Here is a 7485-nt window from a genome sequence, read left to right on the forward strand (position 1 = left end):
TTTTTTTTCCTCCCACAAGCTCGACAAACATTTCTTCAGAAACTCTCCATTGTTTGCTGAGGTAGTTAACAAGAATTTGCAGCTCACTCAGGCTCTGAATCACAAGTTCTATTTTAGAAAGGCAGAAAAGGTGGACTTAGTGCAAACTAACGTTTAATTAAAGATGAAGTTCAACCTACACCACCTGAGTCTGCCACCTCAGTTATACTAAGCAGCTCAATTTTCAAATGCCTCTTCACCATGATCTGCTGGCTTGAGGCCAGGGAGTACTTGGCTAAACTTGGGTCCGGGGTACGTGCAGGGACTGAGAGGAGCTGTGTCCTTATTCTGTGCTTGGCAGTGAAGGCTCACACAGTCATCCTCAGGGGTCCTGCCTAAAGTATCAGGAGAGCAGGCCGCGCCTATGATAAAAAAGAGGTCAGGTTGGGAGGAAGCTGCAGAGTCTGTCTGATCCACTCACCCCATATTACAATATGTGACAAACATGGACCTCACTAGGAGTAGCAGGACTTCTGATTTCTCTGTGTTGGAGCTCCCACTTACTGTGCAATTATGGAAGAATCCACTGGGGAGGGCTCGGTCTCTGTCTGTGGGGCCAGCCTTGCTTCCAAATGCCTCATGGAGAAACCCATGCCCTGACCTGTGGGACATGACTGCCAGGGTGGGGAGGGGGAGTCACCAGGTGACCCTGAGTGCTTGTCATTGTCTCAAGCTTAGGCAGAGCCCTGTGGGGTTGCTACAAGGCTGGAGGCCAAGACAGGCAGGACCTCCCAAGTCTTCTTGGCTCCTCTTGGCCCCATCTTCCAATACCTCTAATGCTGGCTTTCCGCCATCCCCATCTTTCCTCAGCCTTAGCACCTAAACATCTAGAAACAAGCAAAATCCGAAACCCTTTGCAGTCTGGCAGAGTAGAATTGCTCCAAAGGGTTTCCAAGACTAATCTTTCTCCCTGCAGAGTGGCTGGGTTTGAACTACCAATTTAGCTCTTTAACTATTGCACTACCAGGGTTTCTTAGGCTTGTAAAAGCTGCCTCCGTCTGACTCTGCTAACATGACTTCACATACTGGTTTGGATCTGCCACTCCTCTGTTGGCACCAGGCCCTGTTCTAGCTTATTTTTTTAAATTACCCATGTGATTCCTCTCTTGCCAGAGGTAGCCATTCTAATGTATTTAATGTGCAGATGTCTCTGTTCTAAGACAATGTCTTGCTGGTTTACACAAATATAATTTTACCTCCTTTTGGTTCTGACTTTTTGCACTAGGTGTTTTAGACTCCTCCTTGTTGTGTAAAACCTTAACTGTGTAGTGCTCCTTGGTGCTTCACAACTGACCTATCAACTCCCTGTGGGATGGACACCAGGTTTTCTGCAACACCTATTGCCCATGGGAAATGAGGCTACAGTGAACATCCTCAAACGTTACTATGAGACATCCTTTGGGGTATTTATCTCAACATCCTGTTGATGGATAACATGAAACTTTTGTGTTACTCATTGTAATAAAGTAAGTGGGATGTTATTCAGAACACACACCACTCACCCTTTACCACCCATCCTCCTGCTGGCTTACATTGTTCAAGACCCAAAGTCTCACTGCCTGTCCCCACTACTAGGCTGAATTCTGAGCCAAGGAGCTCACTAAGTGGGTGTGGGAGTTCCTGGCCCTAGATGGATTTCCTATAGGCCTGGGTGTATCTATGCTCAGGACACTCAATCTGGAAGTAGTTCATGGAAGCCCTCAATGGAGCTGATTTGTGTCTGTTGGGACCACAGGGCAGCTAGGGGCAGGGTGGCTGGTTACAAGGGTTTCTGCTACACTATGATGAAGAACACGCTTAGCAGTTCTCAAGTTGGGGGAACTGAAAAAAAACCCTCAAACCTCGACTTGCAATGTTGAACGATTCTACAGGCAAAATATTGAATGATGCAGAAAGCATAAAAAGAAGATGGAAAGAAAGCACAGAGTCACCGTACCAAAAAGAAATGGTTGATGTGCAACCATTTCGAGAAGTAGCATATGAGCAAGATCCAATGATACTGGAGGAAGAAGTCCAAGGTGCAATGAAGGCATTGGCAAAGAACAAGGTTCTGGGAACTGATGGAATACAAATTGAAATCTTTCAACAAACTGATAAAGCACTCAAGGCACTCACTTTTCTATTCCAAGAAATTTGGAAGACAGCTACCTGGCCAACTGATTGGAAGAGATTCAAATCTGTGCCCATTCCTAAGACAGGTGACCCAACAGAATGCAGAAATCATCAGACACATCATTAATATCACATGCAAGTAAAATTTTGCTCAAGATAATTCGAAACAGCCTGCAACAATATATTGACAGAGAGTTGCTAGAGGTTCACGCTGGATTCAGATGAGGATGTGGAATGAGAGATATCATTGCTGATGTCAGATGTATCTTGACTGAAAGCAGAGAATACCAGAAAGATGTACCTGTGCTTTATGGACTATGCAAAGGCTTTCAATTGTGTGAATCATGACAAGCTATGTACAACATTACAGGGAATGAGTATTCCAGAACACTTAACTGTGCTCATGAGGAACCTGTGCATAGACCAAGAGGCAGTCATTGGAACGGAACAAGGGGACACTGAATGGTTTAAAATTAGGAAAGGTGTATGCCAGGGTTGTATTCTTTCACCATATTTATTCAATCTGTATGATGAAGAAATTATCAGAGAAACTGGATTATATGAAGAAAAAGATGGCATCAGGATTAGAAGAAGACTCATTAACAACCTGTGATATGCAGACAGTACAACCTTGACTGCTGAAAGTGAAGAGGACTTAAAATACTTACTGATGAAGATCAAAGTCCACAGCAGTCAGTGTGGGTTGCACCCCAATGTAAAGAAAACACAAATCCTCACCACTGGACCAATAAACAACATCCATATAAATGGAGAAAAGATTGAAGTTGTCCATGACTTCATTTTGCTTGGATCAACCATCAACACTGATGGAAACAGCAGTCAAGAAATCAAACGACGTATTGCATTGGGCAAATCTGCTGTACAAGACCTTTTTAAAATGTTCAAGAGCAAAGATGTCAGTTTTTTTTAAATAAAAAATATTGTATATACTTAGAAGCATTCAGAATGTCAACAAAACAGCTGTAACTTTTTTTGTTTGCAATTACAGAGTGGTATTCAGTTAACAGAACAATTATTTCGTATAAACTGCATCAGACAACTGAAGATGAAAAAAACAAAAACAAAACCTACCATCCCCATATATAACTAATTTGTGCTGTGCACCAACAAGAACCTGCTTTAAAGTTCCATGCCAATTTACAACCCTCATACTGTATCAGGCAAGGTTAGTGGCTATTCAAAATACCACCAGGACAGGGCTAGCTAAAGACACACTCAGTAGTATATTAACTATATAAAAAAGACACTGTATAGTTTAAAAACAAATCTTACACAGTCTTCCCATTTCAATTTTTTTTTTTCTTTAAAGCGAGTGAGTTGTGTACAGGGGGGTTAAATGCTTTAAAGAAAAAAAACTGCACTAGAACCAACTTATTCATCATCATCTTCATCCTCTTCATCTTCCTCGTCTTCTTCATCTTCCTTCTCTTCCTTCTTTTTCTTGCTTTTCTCAGCCTTAAAGACTCCCTTTTTGGCTGCATCGGGCTTTCCTTTAGCCCGGTAGGCAGCCATATCCTTTTTGTACTTCTCCTTCAGCTTAGCAGCCTTCTCATAAGGCTGCTTGTCATCGGCAGCGGTATTATTCCACTTCTCCGGGATGTTTGCCTTTGATTTGGGGGCTATAATCCAAACAAAACAAGAAGAAGGCCAAAGGGGGCCTCTTGGGTACACTGGGATCCTTGAACTTCTTTTTTGTCTCCTCTTTAGGTGGCATATAGGTTTTCATTTCTCTTTGATAATGGGCCTTATCTGCCTTTGCAATGCCTTCATATTTTCCTTTCTCTTTAGCAGACATGGTCTTCCACCGCTCTGAGCACTTCTTGGAAAATTCTGAGAAGTTACCTGAAGCATCTGGAGACATCTTCTTGTGCTCCTCCTGGCAGGTTTGCACAGAAAATGATAGGATGACATTTTGTCTCTCGGCTTCTTAGGATCTCCTTTGCCCAAGTTTAGTTATTATTTTTTTCTGTCTGTGAGGCACAGAGTCCGCCCAGCACCATCCGGCTCTGCCTGGCCTGGCGCTTCTCTATGGAGCTCAATGTACAGCAATGACTGTGAGAGCAGGAGCCAGACGCAGCCTCCTCACTCTCTCCGCTCTGTAACATTCAAAGATGTCAGTTTGAGAACTAAGGTACAACTGACCCAAGTCATGGTATTCTCAATAACCACAAATGCATGTGAAAGTTGGACAATGAATAAAGATCATAGAAGAATTGATGCATTTGAGCTATGATGTTGGAGGAAAATATTAAAAATACCTGGACTGCCATTAGAACAAACAGATCTGTGCTGGAAGAATAACAGCCAGAATGCTCCTTGGAAACCAAGATGGCCAAACTTTGTCCCTCAGACTTTGGATATATTATCAAGAGGGACCAGTCCCTGGAGAAGGACATCATGCTTGGTAAAAGTGGAGGTTCAGAGAATAAGAGAACGACCCTCAATGAAATGGACTGGCACAGTGGCAGCAGCAATGGGCTCAAGTGTAGCAATGATTGTGAGTTGGCCCAGGACTCAGCAGTGTTTCATTCTGTAGTGTATAAGGTCACTATGAGTTGGTATGGGCCCAGTGGCACCTAACAAGAAGAACAATAATGCTGGTCTTATGGCTCTGCGGGTTCTGCAGGTCTGGAGCGGAGTCTGCCTGAATGTAGGCACCAAAGCCATGCAGCCAGTCCCCATTTCACACCGAAGTGGCTCACAACCACAAGGCTGTGAGCAGGGTCTATGCTGGGATGGATGAGGGTGGGAACTGGCCACACCTCCAGTCACGAGGGAAGTGTTGGGGAAAAGAAGGAATTGTACCTTTCCTGTCATCTATGTAAGTCTGCTCTGCTAGACCACCTTCTGTCTCCAAAAGTACTTGCAAAAGGTCAAGATGGTGGTGCCGCATCTGGCCAGCCGTTTACCAGTGTCCCTCTCTCGCCTTCCCTGCTCAACTTCTCCTCCCAGCAAGCATTCAATGCACTTCTCTAACCTTTCCTCTGTCTGTTTCATTTAGTCTCTCACATCTTTGTTGTAGAGGGTCCGTGTAGTGTGTCTGTCTAGTTCGTCATCTTGGCAGAAGTCCCTATTTTTGTTTTCGATACATTGACTGGTAACCCACACTGAAGATTGTAGTCTTTGATCTTCATCAGTAACTGCTTCAAGTTCTTTTCACTTTCACCAAGCAAGGTTGTTTCATCTGCATATCACAGATTGTTAGTGAACTTTCTTCCAATCCTGATGCCCTGTCCCTCATATAGTTTATTGGATTATTTACTCAGCATGCAGATTGAATGCTGCTGCTGTGTGCTGCCAAGTCGCTTCTGACTCATAGTGACCTTGAATAGGGTTTCCGAGGCTGTAAAATTCTGCTATTATAAATTGGGAGCAGAAAATTGCATCTTTTTCTCTCAGAATAGCTGGGAAATTTGAACTGCTTACCTTGAGGTCAGCAGCCCAATGTATAACCCAATACACCACCAGGTAGGTATCCTTACAGATTTAATAAGTTTGGTGAAAAGATAGAACTCTGATGCACACACCTTCCCTAATTTTAAACCAGGCAGTATCCCCTTGTTCTGGTCAAATAGCTGCCTCTTGTTCTATGCAAAGGTTCCATATGAGCACAATTAAGTGTTTTAGAATCCCCCTTGTTCAAAATGGTATCCATAGCTTGTTATGATCCACATAATCAAACACCTTTGCATCGTCAATAAAACACAAGTAAACATCTTTTTGGAACTTTCTGATTTCAGCCAAGAGACCCATCTGACTTCAACAATGCTATCCTTTGTTCCACATCCTCTTCTGCATTTGGCTTGAAATTCTGGCAACTCCCTGTTGATGTATTGCTGCAACCATTTTTAAATTATCTTCAGCAAAATTTTATTTACATGTGATATTGCTTAATAATTTCTGCATTCTATTGGATCACCTTTTATATCTGTGTTGAACTGTAGGATAAGCACTGGACTGCTAACCACAAAGTTGGAAGTTCAAACTCACCACTCGATCCTCAGAAATCTTATACAGGGTTGCTATGAGTTGGAACTAACTCAATGACAGCTAACAACAACAGCAACACATTAATTTAGGTATTTTTAAAATATATCAAAATAACTTATTTTACAATCCCTGGAAAAGAACATCATGCTTGGTAATAAGTAGTTGTTGTTGTTATGTGCCATGGAGTCGGTTCCGTACAGCAACCTGTACAGGGTTTCTGAGGCTGTAAATCTTTACAGGAGCAGAAAGCCTCATCTTTCTCCTGCGGAACAGCTGGTAGTTTCGAACTGCTGACCTTGTGGTTCGCAGCCCGATTCGTAACCAGTACGTTACCAGAGCTCCTGGTAATAAGTAGAAGGTCAGTGAAAAAGAGGAACACCCTCAACAACATGAATTGCCACAATGCCTGCAACAGTGGGCTCTAACATACCTTGGACAGTGGTAACAACAGTGCATTCTGTTATTCTTAAAGGTGGTATGAGGTGCAACCTACTCATTGGCACCACACCTTGTGTTGTTCCTACTCCTAAAGGGAATGTTTTAAATTTTTCACCTTGTACTAATATTTTCTGTAAAGTCACAAATAAATGAAAATGTTCTACGTTAGGAGGTAATGAGTTTATATTAATGAGGGAGGAACAACACAGAAAAGAAGGGTGAGAATTGAAAAATGTGATCATGATCACTGAATTTTACATGTAGAAAATGTTGAACTTGTGGGGTTTTTTTTTGCTGTGTGTATTCTTTATAATAATAATAATAATAATAATAATATATAATCACCAATAAATGTTGAATTTTACCAAGTTTTGTGTTCTTTCCTGCATTTGAGATAGTTATAATGCTCTAGAAGTGATGTACTGTGTTAATTGACCTTCTTTTTAATTTATATGTTTTGATTGGTTTGCTAATGTTAAATCCACTAGAATATCTGGGTTAAATCTCCATCATGATTGTTCTTGTTGTTAAGTGCCATCGAGTCGGTACCAACTCATAGCAACCCCATGCACAGCAGAATGAAACATTGCCCAGTCCTGGGCCAACCAAAGAATTGTTGCCATGCTTGAGCCCATTGATGCTGCTACTTTGCCAATCCATCTTGCTGGGGGTCTTCCTCTTTATTCTTTTCACCCATGGTCTGGTAGGATTCTTGCATTTATGTTCATGAGGGAGCCTGGACCATCACTTTCCCTGCTCTTGGACCTCCTTCTCAGCTTAGACACAAGGGTATGTCGATTAACGGGGCTCAGGAGCAAGTCCTGAGCATCTCACAGTTGCCCAAAGCAGGTATGCGGGGTGTGGGTGTGGGTGGGGGGCAAGTGA

At 42.5% G+C, this 7485-nt stretch overlaps 1 pseudogene; it reads right to left on the reverse strand.

Moving 5' to 3' along the window:
* Nucleotides 1-3543: 3543 nt before the first annotated feature.
* Nucleotides 3544-5065, reverse strand: LOC102814328 (annotated as a pseudogene).
* Nucleotides 5066-7485: the final 2420 nt, after the last annotated feature.

Source organism: Chrysochloris asiatica, unplaced genomic scaffold (assembly GCF_000296735.1).
Source record: "Chrysochloris asiatica unplaced genomic scaffold, ChrAsi1.0 scaffold00074, whole genome shotgun sequence".
Lineage (NCBI taxonomy): Eukaryota > Metazoa > Chordata > Mammalia > Afrosoricida > Chrysochloridae > Chrysochloris > Chrysochloris asiatica.